Source organism: Sorex fumeus, unplaced genomic scaffold (genome assembly GCF_029834395.1).
Source record: "Sorex fumeus unplaced genomic scaffold, SorFum_2.1 ptg000033l, whole genome shotgun sequence".
NCBI lineage: Eukaryota > Metazoa > Chordata > Mammalia > Eulipotyphla > Soricidae > Sorex > Sorex fumeus.
Genome location: NW_026606090.1, coordinates 31,246,281 through 31,264,496, shown reverse-complemented (window position 1 = coordinate 31,264,496; position 18,216 = coordinate 31,246,281). Strand labels below are relative to the sequence as shown.

At 41.5% G+C, this 18,216-nt stretch overlaps 1 pseudogene; it reads right to left on the bottom strand.

Moving 5' to 3' along the window:
- Positions 1 to 11,360: 11,360 nt before the first annotated feature.
- LOC130026024 (kinesin-like protein KIF18A) overlaps positions 11,361 to 18,216 on the bottom strand; it is a 60,502-nt pseudogene continuing 53,646 nt past the window's right edge.

Sequence of the window (18,216 nt, the reverse complement as noted above, 5' to 3'; positions counted from 1 at the left end):
ACACACATGCATACGTATAATTATCCTATATTGTCTTTAGGACACAATACACCATTTTCACTTCAGTTATTTCCACTAGTTGAAATAATCAATGTTTACCATTTCTAAGTAAATATCCTTATAAAATACAACAATATCTTTTTCATTCAGCTTAATAAATCACAGTTGTTGGCTGAATGCTCCATGTGTCTTTGTGCTGGTGCCAAGAGCTTTCCTGGGTCCAGTAACAACATCCCCCGTCAGAAGTTAGGGATGAAGACACATATTCGACTCTACCAAAGATCTAAGGACTCAGAACATACAGTTTAACAAGACTTATAGGTCATTAGGGGTGGAGAAGCACTGATTTCATGACTTCTAGAATCGAAAGGAACAGTAGAAGAATGTGTCAGGTGCACATTGAAATAAGAAAGGCCAGAATAGACACAATTTGCTTGAGGAATAGCAAATGGAAGTAAAAGGATTGTGGAATTCAGATGGAGTCTTTTATGTCACCTAAAAACACCAGGACCACTTACTCTGAGAAGGGTCAATATAACCACCTCCTATGTGGCTATCATGACCCTGAAGAAGAAACAGCATCTCGCAGGTGAGAAAGCTAAAACCTGCAGAGCTTAACAACTCTCAACATCTGGGGGAGGGTGTAGGACTGACCCCGGAGCCTCACATGTACAAGGGAAACACTCTAGCACTATGCTACATCCGTGCCCACCCTGACTCCCCCAAGGGAAATCACAGAGGATGAACTCCAGGAGCAGACCGCTCATTGCAAACAAATCTCCAGTATTCCTTTATTTATTTATTTATTTATTTACACCTGATAAAATCAATAAAGAATGGCAGTTTTGTTTTAATGCTTAAGGTAATTATTTTTTTCATTAAAAGTTTGACTTTTATGAGCTGGAAAGATAGCTCAATGGGTAGGGCGCTTGCTTTGCAGGTTATTGACCCGGGTTCCACCCACAGCATCCCATATGGTCCCCTGAGTCCCTCCAGAAATGATCCCTGAGCATTACTGGGCGTGTTACCCCAAATTAAAAATAAATAAACAAAATGAAATCTGTACTTTCTTCGGGTCAAGAATCTGACACAAGTGTATTATTTGCCTTGTGTTATGAGGCCCAAAATTTGATCTCAACCCTGTATTCTGCACCCCCGACGCCCCTGGTATGGCCTGGCAACCACATGGCACTGCTGGTGTGGTCCTGACAAAAAAGTAACATTTTATAAATTAAATTTTTACACATTATAGCAAATTTGGAAAATAAAAAATATAAAGAGTAATTTTTGTGTACTTTCAACTGTACTATAGTTAACACTTAGATATGTTTCTTTGCAGGCTTTTCAAATGTTTATAGTTTCAAAGTAATTAAGATTCTATTCTGCATACTACTTTGCAAACCGTATTTTTATTGAGTAAAACATAAACAATTTCTTCTGTCATTGATGCTTTTATCCATGAACATTTCTAATGGCTAGAAAATGGTAAACTTCATTTTCGTATGGTCTGACCAAGAGTTGAGAACAGAGGTCAGATAAAAGAAAAAGAAAGATGAAATTAATAAATAAAATATTTATCTCCTGTATAAACTTGTAGAAACCCAGAATGACCCACCCATGTGGTTCCAAACATCACCACTGAGCACAGAGAACTCTGGGCTGCAGAAGTCACTGGGTCAGCCAGAAGGGCTACCAGAGAAGGCAGGGAAACAAGGACAAGGAGGCAAGTTCATACTTAGAAACATCTTCTAGGCGGACACTCTTAAAAGACATCTACATGCAAATATCTCCTTTATAAAACAACCTTTGTCCTGCCTTGAGGGCCCCTCCTACAAAATTAACCCTTTACCAAAGACATATTTGGGTGGGTAGCAGATTTTTGCTTCCCTACACAAGTAACAGAAACAAACTTGAAAAATAAATATTATAGAAACACAAAAATATCTTCTAGCACCAATCCTCAGGAGGGTTAGAACCAGAAACTGAATGTCATCCAAAGCAATTTTTCTCTGGAACCTCTGTCTTTTTCTTTCTTTGCATGTGTGCTTTCTTTTTATTCCCCTGAAAATTTGATATTTTTCTGTAAGTGAAAGAAGATATCTGAACAAAGTTTGTTTGTACTTCAGTTCAAAGCATGCACACAAAATAGGGGATTTCTCCAGATTCCCAATTCTAAATTTTCAGGAGAAATAATATAATTTAGCCAGTCTTGTACGTATCACGACCCACTATGCTGTGGGCAATGGTCGGAAGAGCGGGGAAAAGCTCTGGGCCAGGGTCACATTTTCTCAACACAAATTGCAGACAAAAATACTGGAGGAGAAAGCTCAGTTTGATGTTGGTGGGCCCCACAGATGACTCATGTGAAGTGGGGAGGAGAAAGACCATCACTTTGTCCCGATCTGCCTCTGCCACCCAAGGACCCAGGGTTACTGGGTTCTTATCTCATGACACAGAAAAGAATTTCAGGATTAGACAGTCAGTGAAATTACACAGTTTTTATTTGGAGGTTTTGAAGGGCAGGAGAAAGAGATAGAGGGAGAGAGTGGGGAGTAACCTGGGCTTCTCCAATGGCAGAGAGAGCCCCTACACACATCCTAGCATTAGGCATGAAAGCATGAAAGTCCACATCTCAAGAGGGGAGATGCGGGCGACACATGTGCTCGGGCACCACATGTGCTTGGCCACGTGGGCTCAGGCAGCATATGCACACCCTTTCTTTGTTCAAGGTGGCCTTTATAGGGTTTCTCCAATGTGGGGCTTCTACCTAAGTCAAAATCTGTTCCTAAGGTGGTTACCGGGGCCATTGGGTATAGTAATGGTCTTCTTTGAAATTCCTTTCCTGGTCTTTTGTTTCTGCAGGAGCTTTTCTGGTCTGTTGCTGTAGATGGGTGTGTGTCTTATGGGGCCTTAGTTCCTGTTTTCTTCTGAGGGTCTTACAGGCTCTTGCAGTAACTTAAGGCTATTCCTTCCCAGAAAATTTTTGCCATTGCCTTGGGAAGGGGCTTCCCTATCCTGCCTACATCAAGTTTACCCTTGCCAGCTGCTGTGAGCAGTTCCACTTTGGGCTGGCCCACCCTACATGTTTGACTTCCTGCAAATTTCTGGGCTTTTATGATTAAGAGGGGTTTAACAGCTTTCCATCATAAAATTCTACCCCAAACCTAAGGCTCACAGGGAGACTAAGATAGTGGACCATACCCGAGGCAGATGGCCAGAAAGACTCAAACTAGCCTGAACACCCTGCAGATCCCCTGCACTCTCTATAATACCTATCAGTTGATCACTGTCAATCACTGTCCTCCCATTGTTCATCGATTTTCTCGAGCAGGTCCAGTAATGTCTCCATTGGAGACTTTGTTGTTACTGTGTTTGGCATATCGAATACATCACAGGGAGCTTGCCAGGCTCTGCCGAGCGGGCAAGATACTCTCGGTAGCTTGCCGGCTCTCGGAGAGGGGCGGAGGAATTCCACTGGGTTGGCTATGTTGGCTGGTGCAAGGCAAACGCCCTACAGCTGTGCTATTGCTCCAGCCTAGTTAGCGCTATCAGTTGATAAGAAATGCAAAAGGCCTTTAAAAAGGCCCACACAAAGCTCTGACCTTTAACTTAGTCCTATACTGAGTCCCTCCCCACTTGGGGAACTCCTGTTCTTCTCTCTTCCACTTCCCAGTAAACATTTCTACTTTCCAACTCTGAGTCTGAGCATCTTTATTACTCAATATTTTCATTCGTGAAAATATTGAAGAAGCTGGGAGCCGTGAATGGACAGAGACTCCCACTGCTGCTTCTGCCTCAATGCATCACTCCTTTCAGTGTGCAGTGGTAGAACTCTTTCATTGACGTGCTTTATTCACATAAATGCCGTTCCTGATTTGAGACATTCATTGAGGCATAATTTAGGATGAATAAACTGAGGCAAAAGTATACACAGAAAGCACTTCCCAAGTTAGAAAGGGACTTAATGTCACCACATAAAACCAAGTCTTTGTAATTACCCAAGTGCCAGCTGTGCACTGATCAGAAACATGAGAGGAATTTGGTATAATTATCATTACCCGCAGGAAAATAATTAGTTGGTTTGTAGCAAGAACAAAAAGCAAATGTTGCTATGCTATTTCCATTTAAATTTCAACCACTGGGGTTGATAAAACTCAAAATTTGTCTATGGTTCATGAAAATCACAAATTCATTAACACAACATTAGCAAATTGCATGTTAATAGTTATATCTCTAAATTAATTGGCATACTACTCATTGAAAGACTAATACATTATTTTTAGGGGTCATGAAGTAATTGTCAACCTAGAAAGTAGGATCGATGATTTAAACACCTTGGAAGGGGGACAAGATTGATAATCAGTGGGTATAGTGTTTGCTTTGCATTTGGTCAACCAGTGTTCAAACCCTGGCACACAATAAGTCCCCCAAACCCCACCAGGAGTGATACAAATACAGACAAGAGTAAGCTTTGACCACTGGCAGTTGTGATCCCAAAGCAGAACTAAAAATATTTATATACCCATGGAGGGGGAGGGGGGGTAACGCAGTGCAGCTTTCCCAACATTTCAAGACATTATAATATGAAAGTCTCTTTCATTCCTATTTTCTTTCCTTAAACATGACACATTGGCAGTTATTCTCCACCACAATACTGAAAAATTTCAGAATCATCAGATCAGGGTAATGTGGAGTATTTATCCACCTAATTTAAGATCTGGGATCAATGTTAGCTCCTCTTCTCAAGTCCCATCTAGTTTTCCTCATGGGAGGAAATCACCTGGTCAGTAGAGGTCATTGTTTACTTGAGAAAGACCCGATGCATGTGAAGTATGAATCTCAGAAATGCTAGAACGTGCTGAGGAGGAAAAAGAATCATTCAGAAAAGTTCCAGAGTTCTTTTGATTTCCACAAATTACAAAGTGCAGATCCACAAAAACAAAAACAACAACAACAAAAAAAAAAAAACCAGAAACACCTAAGAAGATCCAAGCCTGAAAGACAATGAACAGTTGTACCTTTGCCTAAAGACCTAGGACTCTGACAGACCTTGAAATCTGACGCAAAGAATTTTCTCCGCGAGTATTTGCATCCCATTCATTAATGGATTTGTGTGTTGGGCAGTAGGGAGGAGCATATTAATTCCAACAGATAAGCTTTAGCAAAGAGATCAAAAAGGAACTTGGAGATAGCAGAGTGGGTAAGGAGCTTGCCTTGCACACAATCCACACGAATTCTATCTTTTGCATCACATATGACCCCCAGGTCCCACCAGAAGTGGTCCATGAGTGCAGAGCCAGGAGTAAGCCCTGAGCACTACAGGGTATGGCCCCAAAACAAACAAACAAACAAAAAAAAATATCAGAACGATCATGATCACGACCATCCTGTTGTTCTTCTTCGATTGCCTCGAGCAGGCCCCAGTAACGTCTCCTTCGTCCTGATGTAGGCAGGTAGATCGGGAAAGGCCCTTTGCAATGAAACAAAGTTTCATGGAAGAAGAATTCTAGGAATGACCCACCTTGTGGATACAGAAAACAAAGGCCTGATAAGACCATCCAAGACCATCCGCAGACCCTCAGGATACAGGCCTCCTCTCCATGAAGTTCCTCTTTTTGGACCTCCCCTTTACTCCCAACCTCCCAGGTAACCTCCTTAGCAATGGACTTTTACTTGGGAAGAAACCCCACGTGGGGGCAGGTTGGAGAAACACTATAAAGGCCACCTGGAACAAAGGAAGGGCGCGCATATGCTGCCCGAGCCCATGTGCTGCTTGTTTGTGCCCACGTGGCCGAGCACATGTGGTGCCCGAGCACATGTGTCGTCTGCATCTCCCCTCTTGAGATGTGTACTTTCATGCTTTCATATCTACTGCTAGGATGTGTGTAAGGGCTCTCTCTCTGCCCTTGGAGAAGCCTGTGTTCTCTCTTGAGTATGTTACTCTCTCTCTCCCTCTCTCCCTCTCTCTCTCTCTCTCTCTTTCTCTCTCTCTCTCTCTCCCTCTCTCTCTCTCCCTCTCTCCTCTCTCTCTCCCTCTCTCTCCTTCTCTCTCTCTCCTTCTCTCTCTCTCTCTCTTTCTCTCTCTCTCTTCTCTCTCTCTCCCCCTCCTCTCTCTCTCTCTCTCTCTCTCTCTCTCTCTCTCTCTCTCTCTCCCCTTCCGCACCTAAAAATCCTCCAAATAAAATCTATTTGTTTCACTGCTTGTCTACTCCTGAAATTCCTTTCTGCGAGGCAAGACAAGAACCCAGTAACCCTGGGTCCTGGGTGGCAGAGGCAGGTGGGGAGAAAGTGACCATCTTTCTCCTCCCCACTTCACCCACTTCACATAAGTCACCCGTGGGGCCCACCGACATCAGTCCTAGCCCTGAGATTTTTTAAAAGTGCCATATTCAAGGCTCTTTCAGGCTTAGGAGAATGAGACCCATCATTGTTACTGGTATTTGGCATATTGTGTACGCCACGGGGAGTTTGCCAGACTCTGCCGTGTGGGCAGGTTACATTCGGTAGCCTGCTGGGTTTGTCCAAAGTCACTGACACTGTCACTGTCCTCCCGTTGTTCATCGATTTGCTCGCGCGGGCCCAGTAACGTCTCCATTGGAGACTTTGTTGTTACTGTGTCTGGCATATCGAATACGTCACGGGAGCTTGCCAGGCTCTGCCGTGCGGGCGAGATACTCTCGGTAGCTTGCCGGGCTCTCCAAGATGGTCCCAAAACAAACAAACAAAAAAATCAGAAGAAAACAAAAAAAAAAATCAAATGAATATTTAAACTGATAAGATTGATTGACCCTGGGGATAGTTCAATAGACTAGATGCATGCACTGCATGCGAGAGGCCTGGGTTCGGTCCCTGGCAACACCTGGCTCCTGGTTACTGCCAGTAGAGGCACAAGGACAGACAGGAATCGTCCCTGAGCACCACCGGCTGTGACCCAAACCCACACCCCCAAAATAAAAATAAACAAAAATATTGGCAACGTAATTTTAATGGCAGTTTTAAATTTCAATTACAGAAATATTTTTCATAGAAAGCATTACCAAAAAATTTAGGAGAAGGGCCAGAGTGACAGATGGCACAGCAGATGGGGCTATGCATGCACAGGTATTACCCCCGGCACCCCATTTGTTCCCCCAAGCTTACCAGCAGTGATCCCTGAGCACAGAGACAAGAGTACAACCTGAGCACTGCTGGGTGTGGCAAAAACACACAAAAAAATTTAAGAAAATTCCTCAAAGGCTATATATACAATTTTCTTCTCTTCTTGTCTTATTTCCTTGCCAGTGTGAATAATCATGCCATTTTCCAGTCGTGAAAATTATTCTTTTATGTGAAGGATTGAAGATCTTCTATTTCAACAAGTCCTGAAGAAAGATGGATTTTTGCTTCCCAGGATACTTGAGACAATAGAGAAATCCTGCCCCCTTTCCTCCAATCGCTACAAAAACAAATGACAAATAACAAAAACAAATCTCCTCGGAATTTCTCTTTACCTTTAATCCAACTAAGATAACGGAGGTCCAGTTGTAGACTTACAGAGTTTTGTGCTTGGGTTTCAGTTATACAACGATCAAGTATCCATCCCTCCACCAGTGCCCATTCTCCACCACCACTGATCCCAGCATCCCTCCAACCCCCCATCCCCCATCCCACCCTGCCTCTGTGGCAGGGCATTCCCCTCTGTTCTCTCTCTCCTTTTGGGTGCTGTGGTTTGCAAAAGAAGCATTGAGTGGCAATCATGTTCAGTCTATAGTCTACTCTCAGCACACATCTCCCATCCTGGGAGGATACTCCCAACACCCTTTACTTGGTGCTCCCTTCTCTATCTGAGCTGCCTTTGCACCTACAGTGTGCGGCTGGCCTCCAAGTTATGGAGTAAACCTTCTGGTACTTTTCTCTACTATTCTTGGATGTTAGTCTCCTATTTTGTTACTTTATGTTCCCCAGATGAATGCAATCTTTCTATGTCTGTCTCTTTCTTTCTGACTCATTTCAATTAGCATGATACTTTCCATGTAGTACCACTTGTATGTACATTTCATGACTTCATCATTTTTTTTTAATTTTTATTAGTGACAGACCAAGAGGTACAGTTGTAGACTTACAAATTTTTGTGCTTGGGTTTCAGTTATACAATGATTAAGTACCCATCCCTCCACCAGTGTCCATTTTCCACCACCATGAATCCCAGTATCCCTCCCAACCCCCATCCTCCCCACCCCATCCTGCCTCTGTGGCAGGTCATTCCCTTTTGTTCTCACAAAGAGGCATTGAGTGGCAATCATGTTTGGTCTATAGTCTACTTTCAGCATGCAGCTCCCATCCTGGGAGGATCCTCCCAACACCCTTTATTTGGTGCTCCCTTCTCTATCTGAGCTGCCCTTTCCCCTAGCATGTGTGGCTGGCCTCCAAGCCATGAAGTAATCCTCCGATAGCAGTTGTTTTGAGGATGTGGGGAGAAAGGGACACTCCTTTGTTGTTGGTGGGAATACCTACGGTCCAACCTTTTTGGAAAACAATATGGACATTCCTCAACATACTAGAAATTGAGCTCCCATTTTGACCCAGCAATATCACTTCTGGGAATATACCCTGGGGGCCCCAAAAACACACAGAAGAAACACCATCTGCACTCCTGTGTTCTTTGCAGTACTAATTACCATAGCCAAAATCTGGAAACAACCTTAGTGCCGAAGAACAGACGAATGGAGACAGAAACTATGGCACATCTACACAATGGAATACTATTTTCCAGCTGTTAGGGGAAAATGAAGTCATGAAATTTCCCTGTAAATGGATGAGCATGGAGAGTATCATGCTAAGTGAAATAAGTCAGAAGGGAAGGGACAGATATAGAATGATTGCATTTATTTGTGGTATATAAAGATATATTAGTTTTTGTAACTATGTTTTTTTTTCTCTCACACCCCTATAATTATGTTTTAAGGATACAATTTCAGTCTTCCCAAAGACTATGCTTTGAAACACATGGCAACCACCAATAAAGTAACAATAAATAGCCCTTCCCTTCTTTTCTTATACCTACTGTTTTTCTTCTAGTTCTTACACCCGCAGCTCAGCAAGACAACAGGCTGGAATCCAAGGGCAATTCTACTTTGTTTTTGCTTGTTCCCGTATTTCGTTTCTTTGTATTCTAACGTTGGCTTTTCTCCTTCCTCTAGTTTAATTTGCTAATTTCACTTCACCTGTTTCACTTTGCGTGTGTTCTCCAGTTTCATGCATATTGAGCAAAAAGCCAGATTCTTTTTTTTTTCCTTATGACTTGTATATATACCACATCTTGAATTTCATGACTTCATTTTCCCCTAACAGCTGGAAAATAGTATTTCATACCCATTGACCTGTTGTTGGACACTTGGGTAGCTTCTAGATCTTGGCTATTATAAAAAGCATTGTAATAAACAAGGTGCGTATACACCTCAGTTTACTTTCCAAGTAAGCCCATGAGATAAGTGAAAGCTGTCTGGTAAGTGATGACCTCAGGAAAATGGGAATGTCTCATCAGAGTGAGAGTTGATGGGGGTCCTTTAACAACATATGGAAGGAGGAGAACATAAATATATCTTGAATTTGATTATTATAAAAGTTTAAAAATACCAAAAATAATAAAACACTATCTAGCATGTAGCATTTCTTAAATTAACATATACTAAGTAATCAGTTAATAAAATATATTTTCTAGATTTGCAGATGATTTATTTGAAATGGAGATTATTTCTTTTTATTTTTGTTTTTAGTGAAACACCATGAGGTACAGTTGAGGCTTACAAACGTTTGTGCCTAGGTTTCAGTTATACAATGATTGAGTATCCATCCCTTCACCAGTGCCCATTCTCCACCACCAATGAACCCAGTAGCCCTCCAACCCCCCCCCACCTCATCCTCCCTACCCCACCCCACCTCTGTGACAGGGAATTCCCTTTTGCTCTCTCTTTTCTTTAGGGTGTTGTGGTTTGCGATGAGTGGTCATCGTGTTCTGTCTATGGTCTACTTTCAGCACGCATCTCGCATATCGCATGAGTCCTCCAAACAGCCTTTACTTGGTGTTCCCTTCTCTATCTGAGCTACCTTTTCCACACAGCATCTGCTGCCAGCTTCCAAGCCGTGGAGCAAGGGAGACTATAGTTCAAACAGAAAACTTACAACATTTACCTATTAAGCTTACAGATCTTACAGAGAATGTTGTATAGTTCATAAATTATAAGCTGCTAGTAGGTCCTTTTTTTTTATTGCCTTGAAAGTAGATACAATGAATAGATTGATGACAGCCATCTTGTGATCATAAAAATTCTAAAAAATACTATAGGAGTGTCACATCTGATATCGCTAAGTCATGAAGCCAACTTTGCCATCCCATAATGTCTGGATTTCTTGTTTGAAAAGAATGCACTAGCTTTTTAATTCTAAGCTGGAAATACTTAATAGCATCATTTATTCAGGGAAATAGCATTCTCATAGCAGGAAGGATCTATTTTGGGAAAATGGATAAACTATATGATACCATATATGAATGTGTAAACCACTTTAGAGGGGAAACTACACATAATTAATTTAATGATTATTACTTGCTCTCTTTCCATCCCACATCCCAAAATATGTTCATCTAAAGTTAATCACGGACTGGAGTGATAGCACAGCGGGTAGGGCATTTGCCTTGCACGCGGCCGACTCAGGTTCGATTCTCAGTATCCCATATGGTCCCCTGAGCACCGCCAGGAGTAATTCCTGAGTGCAGAGCCAGGAGTAACCCCTGAGCATCGCCAGAGGTGACCCAAAAGCAATAAATAAATAATAAAGTTAATCACAAAAATTAAGAGTAATTTTATTTCAACAGAAAATAAATAGCCTTTTGTAATAGGGCATTTGTATATAAAATAACAAAGTAGGTACACAGGACACAAAGGAATAAGATAAGAATAAAAATATACAATTAGTCTAGCAACCTTTTTTCTCAGTGAATTTGGTGAATATAAACACATCCTTGGTTACTTTAGATTCTTCGACAATGACAGTTTTAGAAAATACACTTAAAAGAAAGTATGCTGAGAAAGTAAGATATTTTTAAGATGTCAACAACATCATTTTTATTAAGATTGTTTTAGTCTGTGATATTATTTTCACTCAAATTCCAATGATTAGTTGCAGGTGAAATACAACCTAAGTAGGGTTGACTTTTCACTGTATTAAAAACAACAGATTTTTGACAATCTGCACAAATTCTGGCAATCCTTGAAACTATTTCTGACAAATTATGACTAGGGCAATGTGATATAGATACAATAACATAAACAGCAAAAACATTGTTTTGCTAGGAAAGTAGTGGGAGGAGTAAAAAGTGTTATTCAAAGAGTCTGAATGGGGAAGACAGCATCACCACTGCCGTCGTCTTCTATTACCAGGTCTTCTGGGTCTTGAGTTACCAGATCAAGGTCTTCATCTGAAGTTGAAGGACGAGTCAAGATAATCCGAGGGATCTGTGAGATAATCAGAGATTGTAAAAAAATCAGATGTGGAAATTGCCAAAGTAAAAGGTCTGGAACAATCACCCTAGAAAGATGAGTAATTAAATGTAATCATAAAAAATGTGAATGAGAAATGAATAAAACAGTGGTGCAAAGGTTTTAAATAGTAGAATGAAAGAAATGTATCCAGCTAAGACTATTGAGTCAATAAAAGTACTTTTAACACCTCAGTAGTGTCAGTCTAACTTTGAAGTTTTTATTAGTAATGTTTGATATGTGCATTCTCTTAGCATACGGTGGTGAGTTCTACAATCAAAAGGGTGCCCCTGTATATTAAATGTCACATTGCAATTTGCATAGATTTGGATAAGCTGCAAAAGAAGCTCAACGTGTCCAATTGCCAAAACATATTTTTCCTTTCAAAATAGACTAGCAGCCAGGAAAGTGAAATTGCTTGCAAAATTATTTTATCAAAAGCCAAATGCTAATTGATGAACGTGTTTTCTATTAGCATCATTTAGTAAAAGGCATATTTTACCAAAGTAAAATCCTCCTCAGCTCTGTTTTATGAAATACATATGAGAACCAGAAAGAGCCAGAGGGAAGATATTCAAAGCTTTGCCAGCAAGCGTCTCCATGCCTTGCTCTACCATGGCAGTTATACACTGCTATAGCTCGCAGTAAAGAAGAGAGAGCCCCATCCATAATGCCAGGTAAACATAAAATTTTAAAACTGCAAGGGCCATAAAGTCACCCAGGAAATTAGGTTCTTGCACACTGAGATTTTATTATCTCATAGGAAAATATGCCCAGGTAGGCTCTCTCTGCCTGGAATTGTATTCACAATGAACGTGCATAGCAGAGATTAGAACCACAATAGACTCTGTTCTGTGAGACAAAGGAGTGGACCGATGAAAACAAATCTGGATCAGAAGATTCAATGAATAAACTCCAGAAAAATGAAAGCAAATATTTCTTGTATGTTCCGACATAAAATAAAGCCAAATGTGTAGTATCATAGCATGGCCTAGAGACTAGATCAATTGGTTCTTTTCTTAACCTTTTACTCAAATAGAAGTCTAGCATGCTTTGCATGTAGTTGAAGGTCTGGATTTATTCTGATTATCATCAAGATTTTCTCTTACTTTCTTCACTTTTTCCACATATCAATGAATGTGACATCTATCTCATACACAGTACCCAAGTTGGTTATCAAGAAGATGAAATGCCAAGTACCCACGTTCAATTTCTACACAAGAATTTTAATTCTAAAATCAGAAATCAGCATTTTAACAAAATTTGAGAATTGATGCTAGAAAAAAATGACCACTCTATTGCACTGTGACACCTAGTTCAGAGACTGTACTATATGCAGTATCAAAATATTTAAATTTATTTAAATTTGAAAATATTTACAGAGCATTCAACTTAATTCAGGGCTCATTTATACATTTTTTATTTCCAAAATACTGTGAACCTAAAAAGGACAGCACTGAATTACAAATAGTGTCTGGTACGCAATATAGGTGGCATTGCAATCACTGAAGCAAAGGTGTTCTTTACACAAATGATAACAAAAAACTGATAAGAAATTTAGAAAAAATAATTAGAAGCATTTTTATACCATACATAAGAATAAATTCTAAGCAAATCATTGACTACAGAAAATTTCTGTTTTCTTCCTTCTTACAACACATTTCAGATGTGTGGGTTTTTCCATGACAAAAACAAGTTCTCACTGTTACAGCCTAAATTAGTACATATCCCATAAGTTATCGGCATGATTACAAAGACTGTCCCTTCCCCATCACTCCCAACGCCATCTCCAGATGCCAATAACAAATATGTAGGTTATCGGGTTACCCACAACAAATATCGGGTTATCGGGTTACCCACAACTTCTGACTACTTTGAACACAAATCATAGATTCCTACAATCCCCCTCTATATAGTCCACAATGAACTAGAACAACTCACGGAAACCAGCAAACAGTTGACTTACGGTTGTTGATTTACCAGGAGAGATATTATAGAAGATACAGATGAACAACTAGATGATGAGATGCGTAGTACAGGAAAGGTCTGGGAGATTCCTAAGCTTAAGCACTGCTGTCTCCCAGGCAAAGGGGTGCCACCCTTCCTGCATGCAGATATGTTTACCAGTTCAGCTCTCTAAGCCTTGTATTTTGGGTATTTTTTTGGAGGTTTCATCACATAAATATGATCATTTGTTAACTCCATTTCCAGTTCCTCTCGCACCTCTGCAGCACGTAGGTGGAACAGAAACTTCTAATGTTCTCATCAAGACTTGATATTTCTCATGACTATCCCCCAGCCAGTGACCACCCACGATGAATGACTTCATAAGAACAAGAATATAATGTTATGAAGTCACAATGACTTCATAAGAACAAGAATATAATGGAACTCATCTATGTCCCCAGGAAATTTTAACTATAAAATAGATGAGTTCTCTTATACCCTGGCTTCCTAATTATAACTAAGTATCCAGATATAATCGGAGAGTGACAATTTTCACTAAATAAAAACAAAATTTTATTTAGTTAAATTCATTAACAACAAATTCAAATAAAAATGCATAAACCAAGAAAACTATTCATAGCATGCATGTACAGGCTCAATCCCTTCAACCACCCTATATGGTCTCCCAAGCACCCCAAGAGTGATTCCTGAGTGAAGAGCTAGGAGTAAACCCTGAGCTCTGCTGGTGTGTCCCCCCAAACAAACAAACAAAAATAACTCAATTTCAAAAACTGAGGGTGGAAATAAGCCTTAGATAATTAGACAAAAGATGAGTAAACTGGGTGGAGAGATAGTATAGTGATTAAGGGTACTTGTATATGAGGCCTTGTACATGACTGACCCAGATTTAATTCACAGCACCCCATATGCCCCATGTATAACATCCCCCCCCCCCCGCCCCCCATCATCACCAGGAGTGACTCTGAGTACAGAGTCAGAAGTAAGCCATGAGCACCACTGGGTATGGCCCCAAACAAAACAACATGAAGATAAGAGCAAACTACTTACAAAGAGATTAAGATGGTTCTTCAGCTTGTAAAAAGACGTTAAACTTTATAATCCAAGACTCAAATGAAAACTACATAATGTGTGTCACCCACTGGACTGGAAAAAAGTAAAAAGCTTTACAGTGTAATTTGTAGTTCAGACTGCAAAGAAACTGGAACTTTTGTAGATTGTTGTTGAGAATGCAAATGCCACAAACCCCATGGAAGAGAATTAAGCAATATCTTGCAAAATTATTTATGCATTAACTCTTGAACCAAATTCAAGGAATGTATGCTAAAGCCATCCTTCCAGTGATACAGTGGGACTGAGAGCAGCCAATATTTACAGTATCTAGACTTCCTTTCACCACCCACCCACCCCCCCGCCCCCCCAGGTGTGCTGCTGGCCATTTCCTATGCACCCAGCAAGGGCCTGAAACCACAGTTGGGAGCAATTGCGGTTCAGCTCTGGATCCATCCTAGGGGCTGCTTCTCTCACCCACACCCAAACTGTGGATAGCATCTTTCAACCACCTGTTACCAACAGAGGCCTAACAGTGAACCTCTGGAATCCTCTTGAGTCCTCCATATAAGTCTTTTGGTACCAGTGAAACTATTGGTAGAGGCATTACAAATCTCTGGGTAGTTTCCTTGCAACAGAGGTGAAGATTGAACTATATTAAAGTAAACATTTATACAGTTTTATTCACCTGGCTTTATTGATCATCGCAAAATATTGAGATCTGCCTAGGCCACAAGTGTAGGAGAGAGCTGAACTCTACTGCAACCGCCCAGTGATGAAATATACTGCCACTGTATGAAAGAGTCCAGAGGTCTCCTGTGAACTGGTATGTGATGATGTCCCAGAATTGCTCTGAATTGGAAAACCAAAGTACAGTCATCTCCACGACCGCTCATTAAGAAACAGGAGGAAATAACAAAACAAGCTCTCTAACTGCTCAGCTTCCAGCACACACAAAGACAGGGAAGGGAAACAAACCCACAATGCTGCTCACCTACAGGGGAGCAGGGGAAGCAGCTGCAAGGGAGTGAGAAGAGGGAGTGTTTCTCTGCATGGCTCTTTCCCTCAGGTTTGACTTTGGGAAGCACGTCATTGTTGAACATCATGGGTTGGGGGGAAGATGCATCAAAGTGGGTGGAGGTTGTTCTACCAACATGTATCCCTGTGCAGAGCACGAGACCAAAAGACCAGCACCCCTGAGCCAAGTATCCCCGGGAATGGCCTGTGGAGTACCTGGGAGACCCAAAAGCAACAAAATCCACAAGGACAGAAAGAGGGATGAACCTAGCTGTGCTTTGGATGAATGACAAACACACAACAGAGGGCTGAGGAGAACAAAAGTTCTGTGAACGAGCTGAGAAACTTAGGAACAGTTCCGACTGCACGTTCACTTGCCTCCTTGTGTTGGCCCGGGAGGTGGGAGGACGCAAAGACAGGGAGTCTGAATTCTTTTTAGGAAGTTTGGTTTTTGTGACTACTTAGGTGAAGAAATTTGGGGTCTAGCCACTTTGTCTGCATTATGAAACTACTTTAGATGCATTATGAGATTGACCGAATAAATAGATGTTTCAGTGGTTTTGAAAGCCAGGACGCTCACTACGAAAAAAAGGATATGTCTGTATGGAAAGAGGAAGGCAAGAGAAACATACTGGATTTTAGATATTGATACAGGCTCATGTTATCTAAAGTATACACATGTATGTGTATACACATGTATGTGTCACAGGTATGGTATACCTGTGTATACCATGGGTGTACACGCATGTGTACTTATGTATGCAGCACACCTTTATTTCCTGGCACAGTTTAGCAAAGAGATCTATAAAAAGAGATATTCCAGGAGCAACGAGCAAGACCAGGCCAGTAATTGATCTCTATTACAATCTATTATAATCTCTATTACAATGAAAAGAATGAGAGGGGGTACAGTGCCACCAGAAGGACAATCTGTACCTGTAAGGCGAGTGCATCAGCAGCCTGGTAGTGCCTTCAGACTTCCAGATACCCCAAAATTGCTGCTGTGCTTTTGGCCAGACCCAAAAAAACTTGGGGCAAAGTTTACCAAGAAAGTAAATGGCCGAAAGTTAGGTATGTGGGAGACACACCCACAAACCACCTCCTGATAGGCTAAGTATTTGGAGGCATGGCCTCTCTGGTTCCTCACGGAACTGCTTAATGGCCATGATCCCAGAGACTCAGAAACAAATCTTGAAACCCAATGGCTTTTGGCAGAAATGCATCTGGTCCCTGCAGTAGGTTACTGGCGCCAGGCTACCCCAAGTGGGAATAGGTTTCGTGCCTTGGCCCATTCCCTCTGGTGGCCCAGTGGCCACCATCTTCCAAGGCTACTGGATAGTCAGGTTTGAACCCACAGTGACGAGACACGTGGGGCCTCATGGGATGAGCCTGGAGCTGGCCCTTCTCTCCTCGTCCCAACAAGACCCCGAGTCGCCACCCACGAATGGCCTCTCTGGCTCCTGATCAAGCTGCTTAATGGCCATGATCCCAGAGACTCAGAAACAAATCTCAAAACCCAGCAGCTTTTGGCAGAAATGCATCCAGACCCCGCAGTAAGTTAAATGCATCCAACCTCTGTTGCCAGGCCATCCCATGGGGGAAAAGGTGCTGTCCCTCCACCTGCTCCCCCTACATGGCTCAGTGGTCGCCATCTTCCAGAGGCCATTGGACAGTCAGGTTTGGGCCCTCAGTGACGAGACATGCGGGGTCTCACTGGATGGGGGTGGAGCCAGCTCTTTCCTCCCCGTCCCAACTAGACCCCAAGTCACCACCCACAAAAGGCCTATGGCTCCTGATCAAGCTGCTTAATGGCCATGATCCCAGAGACTCAGGAACAAATCTCGGAACCCAGCAGGTTTGGGCAGAAATCCATCCAGATTTAATTGTTAAAATTTTGGAATTTCAAAATCGTGCATCCACTACTGCAGCTGAATGACATCATATGTTATTCATAACCAGCAATAGAAAACAAATTGTCTACTGTTGCCTTTTCAGCAGATCTGAGTGTTGGGGTAAAATCCCAAATAATAATGGTGGGTCTGGTATCAAAATATTGAATGTAATCAAAGTAGAGAGAGAGTAATGTGGAAATCATCTGCCCCGCAGGTAGGGGGAGGGTGGGGGATGGGGGTATACTGGGGATTTTGGTGGTGGAGAAAGGGCACTGGTGAAGGGACGGGTGTTTCATTGTATGACCGAGACTTAAACCCGAAAGCTTTGTAACTGCTCTCACAGTGATTCAATAAATAAAATTATTTAAAAAATGAAAAAAAAAGTAAGGTGGAGTTCATGTCCAATTCAATCAGCCTAATCAGTGGCTGAATAAATGATCAGCAGTACTCCTACATTAAGAAAAGAAAAAAAAAGAAAAGGAAAGGAAAGGAAAAGAAAGAAAAGAAAAGAAAAGAAAAGAAAAGAAAAGAAAAGGAAAGAAAGGAATGAGATGCCCTAGAATAAGTGGTTGGAAATAGGATGGGAGTGAGGATGTAACAAGAACACGGCCTGAAGATAAGGATGTGCTCAAAAGAACAATGGAATGAAGGAGAATAAAGAAGCTAAAGGTATCTTCAAAGATGAAACAACACTGAACAAGCAAAAATAAATAAATGGAACTGCATGAAGCTTAGAAGCTTCTGCAACTCAAAAGAAATAGTGACCAAGATACAAA